Source organism: Physella acuta, unplaced genomic scaffold (assembly GCF_028476545.2).
Source record: "Physella acuta isolate Inbredline_101_S28 unplaced genomic scaffold, ASM2847654v3 ptg001974l, whole genome shotgun sequence".
NCBI lineage: Eukaryota > Metazoa > Mollusca > Gastropoda > Physidae > Physella > Physella acuta.
The window spans coordinates 34,873-50,568 of record NW_026733479.1 but is presented as its reverse complement, the minus strand read 5'-3'; the positions used below and the strand labels follow the sequence as shown (position 1 = coordinate 50,568).

The following is a 15,696-nucleotide window of genomic DNA, read 5'->3' as shown; positions in this document are numbered from 1 at the left end:
CTTTAAAACCAGTGATGTGTGTCGACATATGGCTTATCCAGCTTTTAGTGATTTTTAAAGAAAATCTATATTTCACACGAATATAAAACGTGCAATCGATCACAACAAAGTTTTCTTTCCCCCCCCCCCCCCCCTGTGTTCACAAGTTGAAAATTGAATGGGTCAGCGAAATTTTAAACCGCAGCAATAAACTAACAACGAGCGAATTCGAATGCAGTTTTTCTACACATAACTCATATAACTATAGGTTTGAGATACGAAAAAATGGGTCTCAAAAAATTTCTTTACGCCCCAAACTGCCCGATTGACCACCAGGTCCTAAGGGTAACTTACTTTATACTTAATATAAGTGGGCTTTGGATTATAGGATAATGTTTTAGACACATAATTTCGGGTCGACCCAGAAGATAACTCGAGTTAAGAACGGCGCTTCGACATGTTGCATTTCATTTGTGGACAAGAAGCTCAGCACATATGCAATACGTTTGTAAAATAGTTATCACAACAGTCGCCGATGTAGTGCATATCAAATACTCCAACGCTGATAGCTTGTTAGGGAGATCAAAAGAGAAATGGTTGGTAGGCGTTTCAGTTGTTATTTTTTGACCACTTGCTTAGAAATTGTGGGCATTTGATTATCCATCCCTATGGCTCTAGAGCAGGGGTTCCCAACCTCGTGCCCGCGGGCGCCATGGCGCACGCCGAATGATTCGTATGTGCCCGCCTCTCACTATTCGACAGAGACAGAATTTTTTTCATAAACATTATTGAAAGGTTGAAGGGGATGGAAACCAAAAGTTTAGGGGGGATGGGTGCAAATAAAAAATTTGAGGGGGGGGGGGGGGGGGTGCAAATCGAAAATTTCAGGGGGGGGGTGCAAATCGAAAGTTTAAGATTTGTACCCGGGTGACGGGAAGAGTCGCTACGCCTCTGGATGGAGTTTGTCGATTTAAAATAGGTGGTGCCCGCCACCCTACCGATATTTTAGAATGTGCTCTAGAGTAAAAAAAATGTTGGGAACCCCTGCTCTAGAGCCATTGAGCTCTTTGGTCTGATTCACCTCGTTCTTCAACTTAAACTTTTCCATGTCGGGACACTAAGCTGTCGTATGGCTGTCTCGTAGGTCTGTCTCGTAGACCTGTCTCGTAGGTGTATCCCGTACACCTGTCTCGTAGGTTTGTCTGTCTGTCTCGTAGGTATGTCTCTACATCATCTATCTGAGCCTATGTCTGCCTTTTAGTGGTTTTGAATTTTGCACGCTCTGTACAAACCCTAAAGATACCACGAGCCAAATAAGAGGACTAAAGAGACAAGAACAGACTTCTTAGTGAATGGTTAATTTTAAATTCGGCTGAAAACAATTTTAATTACGTTATACAATTATTTTAGAGAAAAAACAAACGCATATTTGAATGTAGCTGACTTTTCAATTTGATTCTATTTTTAGCATGGAAGCGGATTAAAATAACATCTTAAAAAGCGACAAGAGTAGAACTAATCCAGGTTATGAACTTTGTCAGAACAAGGATTAAGTTCGCAGTCCAGAAAGTCATTATTTTCGTGTTTTAAATTAATTCAGTTTTACACCTGCTGAATCAACTTTTAAAATTTAATTTTGCATCTGGACGGGGTTTTTTTTTCACAATCTAGTGGCCGAGACATGACTTTCTCAACACGACGGCCAAACACGAAGGCCCAGATCCGACATACATGATGGCCAAGTTCTAACAGCTCAAACACGATGGCCCAGATCCGACATACGTGATGGCCAAGTTCTAACAGCTCAAACACGATGGCCCAGATCCGACATACATGATGGCCAAGTTCTAACAGCTCAAAACACGATGGCCCAGATCCGACATACATGATGGCCAAGTTCTAACAGATCAAACACGATGGCCCAGATCCGACATACATGATGGCCAAGTTCTAACAGCTCAAACACGATGGCCCAGATCCGACATACATGTTGGCCAAGTTCTAACAGCTCAAACACGATGGCCCAGATCCGACATACATGATGGCCAAGTTCTAACAGCTCAAAACACGATGGCCCAGATCCGACATACATGATGGCCAAGTTCTAACAGCTCAAACACGATGGCCCAGATCCGACATACATGATGGCCAAGTTCTAACAGCTCAAAACACGATGGCCCAGATCCGACATACATGATGGCCAAGTTCTAACAGCTCAAACACGATGGCCCAGATCCGACATACATGATGGCCAAGTTCTAACAGCTCAAACACGATGGCCCAGATCAGACATACATGATGGCCAAGTTCTAACAGCTCAAACACGATGGCCCAGATCCGACATACATGTTGGCCAAGTTCTAACAGCTCAAACACGATGGCCCAGATCCGACATACATGATGGCCAAGTTCTAACAGCTCAAAACACGATGGCCCAGATCCGACATACATGATGGCCAAGTTCTAACAGCTCAAACACGATGGCCCAGATCCGACATACATGATGGCCAAGTTCTAACAGCTCAAAACACGATGGCCCAGATCCGACATACATGATGGCCAAGTTCTAACAGCTCAAACACGATGGCCCAGATCCGACATACATGATGGCCAAGTTCTAACAGCTCAAACACGATGGCCCAGATCAGACATACATGATGGCCAAGTTCTAACAGCTCAAACACGATGGCCCAGATCAGACATACATGTTGGCCAAGTTCTAACAGCTCAAACACGATGGCCCAGATCCGACATACATGATGGCCAAGTTCTAACAGCTCAAACACGATGGCCCAGATCCGACATACATGATGGCCAAGTTCTAACAGCTCAAACACGATGGCCCAGATCAGACATACATGATGGCCAAGTTCTAACAGCTCAAACACGATGGCCCAGTCCCCAGATCAGACAGCCACATACAACACTACCCGTCAACACATACCCGCCGATGCCAAATAATGGGGAAGGGGGGGGGGGGCAACAAAAGTTCATACAATCCCTCAATCAAACGGCCACACAATGCCACAATCAAACGGTCTGACAGTAACACAATCTGTCTCATAATGCCACAACCGGCCCAACAACCCAACAATCCCGCGGTCCCACAATCAATGAAACAGTCCGACTATCTTACAATCCAACAGTCCCACACGCAAACGGCCAACACAATCAAACGGTCCCACAACCCCACCTCCACCCCCAGGTCTTGGTCCGCCGGGGCAAGAGTTCGTACGGTATGAAAACACCTTTGATGCCACAGGTAGAGACGGGTCGCTCACCCTCTACCTGCATACCATCATGGGCTGAATCAAATGGCTCACCCTCTACCTGCATACCATCACACATCATGGACGGAATCAAACGGGGCTTAATGTTGCGAAACACGAGCGGTCTGTGTCTATGGGTGTGTCAGGTCTGGTGTGTGTGTGTGAGGAGGGGGGGGGGGGGGGGGAATTTGTGAATATATATTCCTGGGGGGGGGGGTATGGGCGAGGGGCGCGGAGGGCAACTATTCGAACAATACATTGATAAGAATATCAAACAACAGTACAACATTTTACGACATTTTAATTTCTTACTGATAATTATATATTTTTTTTTAAATCCATAGAAAGTACACATGATTTGGAAATTAAAATTAATTATAAAATTATATTATTAGTTTTTTTTTTAATTATATGGTAATACTTTCTGGATATACTTTGAAAAAATAATGGACACGGAAACAGGCAAACTCTACTTCACTTACCCCCATGGACCTTCAGGTTCGAAAGGAAACTTTATATACGTAAAATTAAAAAGCAGATTCAAGTCCAATATTTGCTGCATCTTCCGTTCCGAAGTTAATTCAGAGTAGATATTACAAAACATGCAGTTTATTATTTATCGTTTAGCATTCGCAGGCCGAACCACGAGCGAGGGGAGAGAATGCAAGCGAACGAGAGCTACAGTAGCGGCGCCAAGCGAAACAACAAAGGGAAATAATATGCTTACACCAAAAACAAGGGAAGTAATGTCAATGAGAAACAGAACAAAAGGCAGTGACTTTGTGTCGATGTGGAGGTAAGGGGAACAACCGAGCAGGGATATGTTGTTCGAGTAGTGGCAACTGTTCTTATGTCGGCGGTTACGTCCCCTGGCCCACATAACCAAATATCACTCTACAGGTGAATCCTGATACAGGTGTGGTACCAGACAGGTATACTGGGGTACAGGAGAAGGAGACGTGTGAACAAGATACCAATTAATTATTTATGAACACCAACAAGAAGTTTTACAAGACATTTTAATATAAATATTCGACGTGGTGATTGTCATTTTTGTAGATTAGGAGAAGTAGACTAGAGTAACCTCCCTCTAGTCTATAGTGTAGGCCCGGTCACTAGTTTTTATTTAACTTACATAGCTAATAAAGAGCAATCTGACTACATGTAAATATCGAACAAGTAATTATTAGTTAGAGAACAAAGATCAGGGTTTCTTTCAAACCTTTTCCGCCTGGGGGGGGGGGGACACTTAAAACTTCTGAGGGGGGGGGGGGTGGCTGGGGATGGGGGCGGACACCACCAGTAAAAAACAAGTTCTAAATATATATAAATGTATATAAATATATATATATATATATATATATATATATATATATATATATATATATATATATATATATATATATATATATATATATATATTCTGCTTTGATTGGGGGGGGGGGGCATTGAGTGTACTCTCTATGATTGGGTCGGGGGGTGGGGGGGGGGGCACAGCCAACCGTAGAATTACTAAAAAGAAACAATTACAACAATATTCAAGAGGCCAATATGAAACGTCAGTTTTGCTCGGAGTCACGTTACATCTGTTTTGAGCTGTTGTTTATCACTCAATTAAATACTTGTGAAGTAAAACAAAATATTCCATCAAGATCTATCTAGTACTTTGTGTTACCGTAGCAGTTGTCATTACTTTCTTCCACGTCATCCATCTTCCTAACGTTACACCACATCCTTCACCAATTACGTTTTGATTTTTTCCAACTTTATTTCCCTTTTTAGCCAAAAACTCTATAGCCTTGAATGGTATGTAACACAATACTTCGCCTTTAGGCAATGTGTTTTCAAGCCGTCAATATAATATTTGCTCAAGATCCCCTGTCATTAGGAGCGACCGTCACAATGGATCATCCATCTAACACCAAGTCGAAGTATTATAGCCAGCTCGGCGATAGACGTGGGTGGTCCCCTATTACAGAATACGAAGGGTTTCCTCTAACCACACAAGGGACACGCCCATGGCAATTTTATTACCCGACCCCATCTGATTTTAGCACGAAGCAATTAAAAAGAATAAAATATAATAGGTATAATAATATTCGCCCCCCCCCCCCCTCATTCAATATTGTTTACGGTGACAATAGAGGAACAAAACGTAGAAAGAAATGAGAATCCATGCCGAGGACAGGTAAAATTGTCACGCTCCAGTGAACAACATTTATCAACCTCCTGTTACCTGACAAGATGAAATTAATCAGCACAAGATGGAGGTTCAAGTCAAGCGCGGGGGCGAAGTCAAGTCACACTTTGTTGTGGTGGTTAAACAAGGGATTTTGTAGCCAAAAGTCTACTAAAACAATGATTTTGTAGCCAAAAGTCTACTAAAACAATGATTTTGTAGCCGAAAATCTACTAAAACAATGATTTTGTAGTCAAAAGTCTACTAAAACAATGCTTTTGTAGCAAAACGTCTAGTAAAACAATAATTTGGTAGCCACAAGTCTAGTAAGACAATAATTTGGTAGCCACAAGTCTAGTAAAACAATGATATTGTAGCCAAACTTGTACCACAAGTCAAATCAAACGAGGATATCGTGGCCAGGATTCTGGCAAATGTCAAATCAAACGAGTGTTATCGTGATCACAGGGCCGGGTTGGCCTGTTGAGCTGTCTACACCAAATCAAAGAGAAACTCAACACTGAACTAGACGGATATAGGAGTATTCTAGACGGATACAGAAGCAATTTAGACGGATACAGAAGTATTCTATAAGTCTCAATTAAGATAGTACATTTTGTTGCTGGGTTAGTAAAGTGTGGGCGATCTTTTTTAAATGGAAATATCTACAGGCTGGTTGAGATGTCACAAGTTAAAATGACTGGTGTCAAGGGATTGGGATAATACTATAACAATGAAAGACGGGGTGGGAGTGTATGTGTGAGGTGGATGGGGGCGTATGTGGGGGTGGATGGGGGTGTATGTATGGGGCGGAGAGGGGGTGTTTGGGTAGGTGGAGAGGGAAGTATGTGTGATGCAGAGTGGGGTTGAATGTGTGAGGTAGAAAAGGGTGTATGGGTGAAGTGGAAAGGGTGTGTGTGTGAGGCGGGATGTGACGTGTCTTTCAATATCAAACCAGTAATCATTCACAATTCAGCGAGAGTAAACAAAATTTAAGTGAAATGAATTAGTAGACTACAAATGATGTCCACCCAATCAACGAATCAATCGTCTCTTTACCCATGTTACGGTCGTTGGGGCACCTCAGTTGATTTTCTCACAATCTTCTCCCAACTGTCTCGGTCCGCTACTGCTGTGAGTAATTATACAACGGGCAGCCCAGTCCCATCTTTGATATCCTCCATCACATGATGTGTTAACCCTCCCCCTTCATCTCCCTCCTGGCACAGTGCCCTGTATTATTGTTGTGTACAGACCGTTGGTTCGCGTGACATGCCCATAACATAACTCAGTTTTCAATTAATGTTAAATAGGCCTAGAGAAGTAAGTAACTGTTGACAGGTGAGAGATTCACCTTGATAGATCAAACTAATTGTTATCACGTGACGTTAATAGAAAACAGTCTACACGTGAAAAAGGTGGAAAGGGGGCGACATCATTGAAGAGAACCACCATTATGTTGTTTGTTTCAGCTTTACGTGTATAGAAGTTTTCTGATTGTGTTAATCGGGGCGGTTAACAGGGGCCTGCCAGTAATGTAATTTTCTTGTCGTAATCTGATTTGTTAAAAAAAATTCAAACCGATTGTACAAACCAACGGCGTGAATGACGAAACAGAAAAAAAACTGAACTTTAAGGTAAAAGTGTCATAGAGGGGCGGTAAAGGATTAGCTAGTCTAAGTACTGTGTGTGTGTGGGGGGGGGGGGGGGGGGGGTTGTGGTTGCGAGGGTATTTAGAGCTAGATTGGGTTTCTGGAGTGGATGTTGAGTTAGTGCTAAAACTTATGTTAGGATTAGTGCTGAGATTGTGCTAGATAGAGTGCTAGCGTTGATGTTTAGTTGGTGCTAAAACTTATGTTGAGTGCTGAGATTGTGCTAGATAGAGTGCTAGCGTTGGTGTTGAGTTGGTGCTAAAACTTATGTTAGGATTAGTGCTGAGATTGTGCTAGATAGAGTGCTAGCGTTGATGTTTAGTTGGTGCTAAAACTTATGTTGAGTGCTGAGATTGTGCTAGATAGAGTGCTAGCGTTGGTGTTGAGTTGGTGCTAAAACTTATGTTGAGTGCTGAGATTGTGCTAGATAGAGTGCTAGCGTTGGTGTTGAGTTGGTGCTAAAACTAGAGAGTGTCGAGTTAGTACTAAAGTGTTTGCTAGAGTATGTGCTAGATTGAGTACTAATCTTAAGGGTAAATGTGTGCTTAGGATAAAGTAGTAGGATGCGTGCTAGAGAGAGGGAGAGAACGAGAGAGATAGAGAGTGCTAAAGTGATAACCGTGTTGGTGCTTAAGAATGTGCTAGAGTGAGTACTACAGAAAGTGCTATAATGGCAATCTCTATGCATCGTCACACGGAGATGCCAGTAATAAATACAAAATTAATCTTTCTTTTCACGGCGTTTACCATTCACATACCATTACCCCACAGTTGAATATTCAAGTTAAAAACTTCAAATCCCCATGTCCCAGCCTCCATTATTTAAAACCCTGTCATGTCCCACTTAGTCTCTGATCCTCCCTGCACTGGAGACACCAGCAGAAACAGCACGCGGGATCACGCGGAGAATGTGACAAAACTGGTTTCCACTCGCACCTGTTGCGCCGGGTTAGGAAGACCAGTAAACAAGAAAGGTCAATGTCAAGGATGCCGCTGCTTGTCTGGCCAGTGACGGTTAATGTGGGAGGGGGGGGGGGTGTAACATCTCGGCCGTAGAGTCAGCTATGCTAAATGGCGTGTAATTAAAACACACATACTGGAAGATAGCGGGAATGGTTGTCATCGCTGGGATGTAAGTCAGATGATGGCGGCAAACTTCAAAGTCAGGTCGCCTGGTAGGTTAACGTCAGTTAACGATCACAGTTACGGTTGGGTAGGTGTGCAAGGTTTTTAATGAAACTTTTCCACAAAATATCTTCCAACTTACGGGTTAATTAAATGAATATAAAAATAGGACGCTATTATAAAATGTCCCTGTAGCTGTTTACGTGTTGTATAGTCTACATAAGGCCGCAGAAAAAAAACCTTCTGATGAGTACCTCGGACTAAGTAAGATACGTTTTAAACAGCTTCGTGCTTTTGGTGCATGGCATGAATACCATCAGGCTACACAGCACCGCAACAAATTTGATACATCACATCACTACTATCAGCACAACATCGTAACCACGACGATACACATAGTACCACAACCACCATCACAGTACCAAGACCAACATCACAATACCATAACCAACAGTACACTACCACAACTATCATCACAGTACCACAACCAACATCACAGTACCACAACCAACATTACACCACCACAACCATCATCACAATACCAAAACCAACACAGTACAGCAAGCCAATGCGTTGAATTAATGAAAAGGCCGAAGTTCTTATGCCGTATATCATAGTAAAAACCATCGTAGAGTTAAAAGGCTCTTAAGTCAACAAATAAAGCACAACACACTAAGCCCATAATTCACTTTAAGACATTTCTAGCAAAACTAGAAGAATAAAGATTAAATAGCTCTTGAACAGATTTAAGAGATGTGTAGTTTCTATAGAATTCACAAGCGGACTGTTGATACATTTATATAAGCGTTGTGAAGTTATAAGGGTGTAGTGGGGAAGTCACATTAATGTGGTTCTATGTACACAATATGTAGAATCCGCCTCTATAAATACTTTATGGGAGAATCTCTAAAGTTCGATATTCGTCCATATCACCGAAAATGTATTTCTCTGATGAAGGTGGGGTGAATACATAGATCTAGCTTGTGACAATTAAAGTTGTGACAGCTATATGGCTGCAGCTACTGGTGGCACTAGACTACACAGACGGCAAGAGATAAATGGTGACCTTCTTATCTTGTCTCGCTTACGTGAACACGGCGCCGAGTGTACGTGTGTGTTAGGTCACAGTCGACTACACACTTTTGGTGACGGGGGCTTCGTTTGGTGACGGTTGGTTTAGCTGGGTTTCTGCTGGGGGGGGGGGGGGGTATAGAAGACATTACTAATAAGTGGGTTATCAAAGTACTTATTCGTGGGTGTGCGTTGTGCTGATACGTGTGTATGTTTAGTACTAATACGTGTGTGTGTGTGTGTGTGTGTGTGCATCATGTTAATACGTACCTGTGCAAGGTGCTCATACGTGTGTGTGTGCATAGTGCTCATAAGTGTGTGTACATAGTGCTCATACGTGTGTGTGTGTGCAGAGTACTAAAACGTGGATGTGCGAAGTACTCACACATTGATGCACTTGGTACCTGTACTTGGATGGGCAGAGGTCTACTATGTGGGTATGAAATCACTACAACATGTGTATACTTGGACATCGTGTGTTGATGTTTGTATGGACACCTGAGCTGAGAGACGACAGCATACGGTTGAGAATGGAACCGGGTCAGGATTGTGGTCATGGTCAAGATTAGAGGGATACGGTTTATGGATTAAGCCCAGAGAGTAAATATGAATTAAAACCAGGGTGAGGGTCAGACTTAGAGCATGGGGCATTGTTGAAATAATATCCAACTTTCCGTTTCTTCCGACAGTGTTGACAGGTACAACTATCAACACGGCAGTGCGTATTGAAGCTGGTATCGATATCCTAACACTGGCCATAACCGTAGTCCTGAATGTCTTACCCTTACCAACATAAACGCCTGACCGATACACCATGGTCCAATGTTACAGTTAACGAAAAACTAGACGATTCGGTAGCGATCAAACGAGTATAAAAACAAAAAAACAACCTTTTCTCGTTACAATGTCATGTTACGTTAATGTAGGCGGCCGGCACTTTGATGTTAGCCTGCAAATTCCCCCCCCCCCCCCCCCCCAGTAGGCAATATCGGCCATAGTAAATAATTAGGTCAGTGACAAATGGCCTCCTCTGGCCGGAAGTCAGGTCTATGAACAACATAATTACAACGACACAGGGGTAGTTGTTGTTGGGGGAGGGGACGGGGGGAAATTACCGAAATGGATATGGTGGGATTGCACATTTTTTACGCAACTCCATTTGCAAAAATGTAGGCAGTTGTGCATTTGGTCGAGGTATAGGAGGGTTACAAAAAATGTATACCCAACCCATGTGCAAGGCCATATTATAGTGTTCATGATGGGGGTCTCGTATAAAATTATTCATATCTTGTTGTTGATGGCAAAGAAGAAAAAAACCTGTCAAAGCTTTATTAATGAAGTTAAGATACCCTTTTACACGTAACCATCCACTTGGGCTCAATGTCAGCCTATACGATATAACACTAACTCAGCATGTCCCAGCTTAGCCAGATCAAGGATGAAACGATTTATCGGGAATTTTATGTGAGTGAACACAAAGTGGGTGAGGATGTGGATGGGGGGAGGGGGCGTGAGGGTGGAAAAGCCATTTCACGTGTGGGCAGAAATAAATCAACAAGGCAAAGGTCGTGAACCAACAGAGAGCGTGTCGTTAATTTAACTCACGTCACAGATAATTACAATTAACCGGCTGAGGTCGATGACGAAAATGCTTTCCCATAGCAGCACGTAGGCTTTAGGATAGAGTAGAGGCAAGTAGGCTATTGGATAGAGTAGAGGCACGTAGGCTGTAGGATAGAGTGTAGGCACGTTGGCTGCAGGATAGAGTACAGGCAAGTAGGCTGTGTAGGCCACGAATCAACAGCTACAGTTAATGGCAGAAGTCATTGGCAGTAATCGGGACAACAGATGTTATGGCAGGGGCAAAAACAGTAAAGACAGGAATAAACACAGAAAAGACAAGTATAACAGTATTAAAGGCAGGTATTTGATTGGAAAACAGTAAAAATGATAGGACATTACTAGAAATAACAGATTTAAGACAGCGCCATCGCTATGACGTAAACAATAACTATGCCAAGAATACAGATGTTTTCCTTACAGTTTAAAATCGTATTTACATTTCAACACTCCCACTTACAACTGACGAGGGAGAGTGTGGGTGGGTTGTAGTGTAAAACCGAGAGTCACGCGAGGGCACGACGACACCGACACTTCGCATGTGACTCAATCGTGAATTTATGACAGGAACTTAAGCCTGTTTACACATGCGCTATCTGGCACTTGAGCTCTATGACAGGTACTGATCCACTGCCTAGAACAATTCATTCTTGATTACACATCATAATCTAGAGACTAGTACTGAGAATATAAGCATGAAGTAGTTGCTTGAGCATCCTATAACCCCAATTTAAGATGTATGATATAAACGGATATCCTATAACCCATATATAAGACGTATGATATAAACGGATATCATATAACCTATATTTAAGATGTATGATATCATCCCTATATCCTATAACCTATATTTAAGACGTATGATATCAACGGATATCCTATAAAAATAACCTACATTTAAGATGTATGATATCAACTGATATCCTATAAAAATAACCTACATTTAAGATGTATGATATCAACTGATATCCTATAACCTACATTTAAGATGTATGTTATCAACGAAAATTTAACAAATCATGTTTACATACAAGTAAGCAAAAAATAAATAATACTCACCTTAAAACACTCAGTTAAATGTATCTGATATAATCCTTACGAAATAACCACAATGCAATCAAAAGCCGGATAAACTCCACCAAATAGAAATGAACAGTCAACACGTCCTCGGCTACACACCACTAAACACACAACAGCTTGTACAAGCTTGTCCTGTTATAGCTACCGTAACGTAACGAATTAGGGCCCATAACTCAAGCGTTCAGCCCACGTACATTTACATAGCGGCATGAAATGGACGCTTGAAAATGTTATTCATATTTTATTTATCACCGGCGTTTACCAGCACGAAGAAGGTCAGGGGGGGATAACTCTAAAACTTCAGAATAGTCTCCCTTCGCACTGATTGAAGAAACCTTGAAAATCGGCGGCTAAGACAAATTGCGTCTATAGCCGTAGGACAACTACGTCGCTGAAAACAGTAATTACGTTATTAATGGGAATTTATTTTACTTTAAACCCCTGCTGCAATTTCTCACAGGTAGAAGGTAGTCTATCAAAGGTAACTAATGAGTTTGAAGCTGTAAGGATTAGGGATTGGTTTTAAAAAAAAAATGTTGGTAATTCTGGCCCAACAGGTTTTGAAAAACAAAATGCTGACGTCCCGGATTAATACGGTCGACGCTACAAACACCGAGTTGATTAAAAGCTGGTGTTAATTATTCACGAGAGGTGCACGTGAGGAGGTAAACGAGGGGGCGGCGAGTGAGAGAAATGTGTACCACGTGACGATGGCAAGAAGCTGCACACACCATCATGCTACGTCGATGGATGATGTTTTTATATGTGTTTATGTAACACATGTGCTGTTGCTCAACACATCAAAGTACGGACGATGTTTTTATATGTGTTTATGTAAAACATGTGCTGTTGCTCAATACATCAAAAGTACTCACGTCGAAAACAAGAATCAGCCACAATCTATGAGATTGAGGCAGCATATTTAAGAGACCTTAGGAATAAAGTATGTATCTAGCTTACACCCCTTTACAATGTTCACATTTAGCAGGTGATTTCCCGTCCACTGTCAAAATACAAAGATTGTGGTTTACTCACAAAGTTATCCATAATTTAGCTTCTAATAAACAGGCACTGAGTAGACACAAACAGGGGCTGAGTAGACACAAACAGGCGCTGTGTAGACACAAACAGGGTTCTGAGTAGACACAAACAGGAACTAGGTAGAAACAAACAAGCGCTGAGTAGAAAAAACAGGCGCTGAGTAGACACAAACAGGCGCTGAGTAAACACAAACAGGAACTAGGTAGAAACAAACAAGCGCTGAGCAGAAAAAAACATGCGATGAGTAGACACAAACAGGGTCTGAGTAGACACAAACAGGGGCTGAGTAGACACAAACAGACGCTGATGTAGCCCAGTACAAGGCAGATCAAGCAGCACTCCATCACGCTACATATGAATGCTACAACCCTAGCAATGAAGCTTTAACTAGATATAATTATGTAAATGCTACACAGAACGATCACTTATCACAGGGATCAATAACAGATCAATAATTCACAACGAGCTGATTCGATGAATAAACATAAACCTCCTCAGTCCCGGGCTAATCAGCGCTAATGAGCAGCTATGGGAGTTCTTAATTATGTACGGCAGCCTTTGAACTATGAACATGAAACAGCATCACATAATGAGGTCGGTTGGCGACTCTATGAGAAAAACCGACGTGACGACAGACGTGACAAACATTCACCATAAAGAACTACCGTGAAATGATGCGACCTTTTAGAACTGACGTGATAGACAATACCACTTTACTTTTGAGACAATTTACTACTGACCACTCAACTTAGAAGACAACTACTGACCACTCAACTTTTGAGACAGCTACTGACCAATCAACTTTTGAGACAACTACTGACCACTCAACTTTTGAGACAGCTACTGACCAATCAACTTTTGAGACAACTACTGACCAATCAACTTTTGAGACAGCTACTGACCACACCACTTAGGAGACAGCTACTGACCACACCACTTGTGAGACAACTACTGACCACTAAACTAAGGAGACAGCTACTGACCACACCACTTAGGAGAGAGCTACTCGTTAACTTCTGACCAGACAATTTAGGACAACTACTGACTGCTTTCAACCAGTAACAAGAAACATGACACAAATTGTACTAAGCAGGACAGTACAGTTAGGTCACTCCCACCATCACCACATAATTGGTTGGTCTGCCAGAACACACCCCACCATCTCCCCCACCCCTAGGGCATACCACCTCAATCATCCATCCCACCAGGGTGGTCTAGCACTAGAATCAGCAGCACAATTAGACGGGAGAAAAGGGGGTGTGTCACTTGACAGTCACATGACCCTTCCTGTACAGCATGAGTAACGAGACCTAGCACATGTGAGCTTGTATACATCATCACGTGACTGCCACAGAATAATTGCCACACGGACAGACCCGGTTACCATCAGCTGTTTTAATCAACTCACCAAGTGGTATCTTTGTATGCACCAATGTTTCATTATCCATATCCTATATATATATATATATATATATATATATATATATATATATATATATATGACAGACAAACAGATAGGCAGACAGACAGACAAATAGGCAGACAGACAGACGGATGAATGGATAGATAGATAACGCCCTACTATTTGAATCGTATGTATACTCCTAACTTAAACCTTAAATCACGCAGCAAGTTTGAGACAACTTTTAGTGTAACGTTATCGAGACAGCTGATGTCCAGTGACAAAGAAACCCCCGCTGGTCTGGGTCTATCGATCTCATTAATTAATCGATAAGGTCAGTATTTAACAACATGACCTGCTTTAACAAGACAGCTCTAAACATACCACAAGTACCACGCTTATATAAGTGAAGTGACTTATTGGTTACATAATTATTATTTATTAACACATTTCTAAGTATTAAAATTGTACTCCGTGTATGCGAAAAAAAAAGTCTAACATGCTATATTGGAATTAAGTAAAACACTTTTAAAATCTCCAATGTAATGAACATTTCACAAATTAATTAAAACCTCGAGTTAATTAATTGAGCAGTTAGAACCGAGTCCTGTAAAGAACACAACTTGCAGATAGGGAGAACACAGCGACACGAACATGTTGTCACGAGAAGCGCAAATGATAAGCTTTGGGCGGCATCCACACAAACCAGTTCGTTTTTCTCTTGTTTTTTTTTCTTTCGTTCTCCGCTAGACGAAACGCGCAGTCGAGTTCGATAAATTGCCTGAGTGCTCGCTAGGCCCCGGCAATTTTTCAGCACTGTCGCAGAAGTTGGCGAGTCCATTGGACGAAATGATGCAGGTTTTGTGCATGCGCACATGGCACACTGCAGATCTGCATTCAATTTGGTTTGGGGGAGATGGGGGGGGGGGGGGGGGTAACTATAAAATAATTAACTTTTACTGCTGGTTCGTGTGTGTTAACGTGTGGGTTTAAACAGATGTTCGTTTATAATGATTAAACCTCAATCAAAATACACAGGTGATAGCGGAGTGTGTCTAGGGCCCATTTTTAAATCAATTTATAGTAGGGACTTAATTATTTCTAAATAATGTTATACATTACATTTAACACCGTAACTGTCTAGGTCTTAACCAATGACTTGCACACCAAGACATGTTTTTTCCGCTAGGATTTCATCCTACATGCTACCATTTATTCAACACCAAAGGCATTAGGATGCCATGAAAGCGAACCACGATACTATTTCACAATCAACCA

The 15,696-nt window shown here is 41.9% G+C and overlaps 1 protein-coding gene across 6 annotated transcripts in view; it reads right to left on the bottom strand.

Moving 5' to 3' along the window:
* The window catches only part of LOC131931458 (uncharacterized), a 70,633-nt gene that overhangs the window by 38,416 nt on the left and 16,521 nt on the right, over positions 1-15,696 (bottom strand). The window contains exons 1-2 of one of the 6 annotated variants that reach the window (XM_059288255.1): positions 14,991-15,165; positions 11,955-12,366 (exon numbers count right to left, since the gene is read on the bottom strand). The exons of the other annotated variants lie outside the window; for them this stretch is intronic. The gene's annotated coding sequence lies outside the window, so the exon portion shown is untranslated. Of the gene's footprint in view, positions 1-11,954; positions 12,367-14,990; positions 15,166-15,696 lie in introns of those variants that run through there. 6 annotated transcript variants of the gene reach the window in all.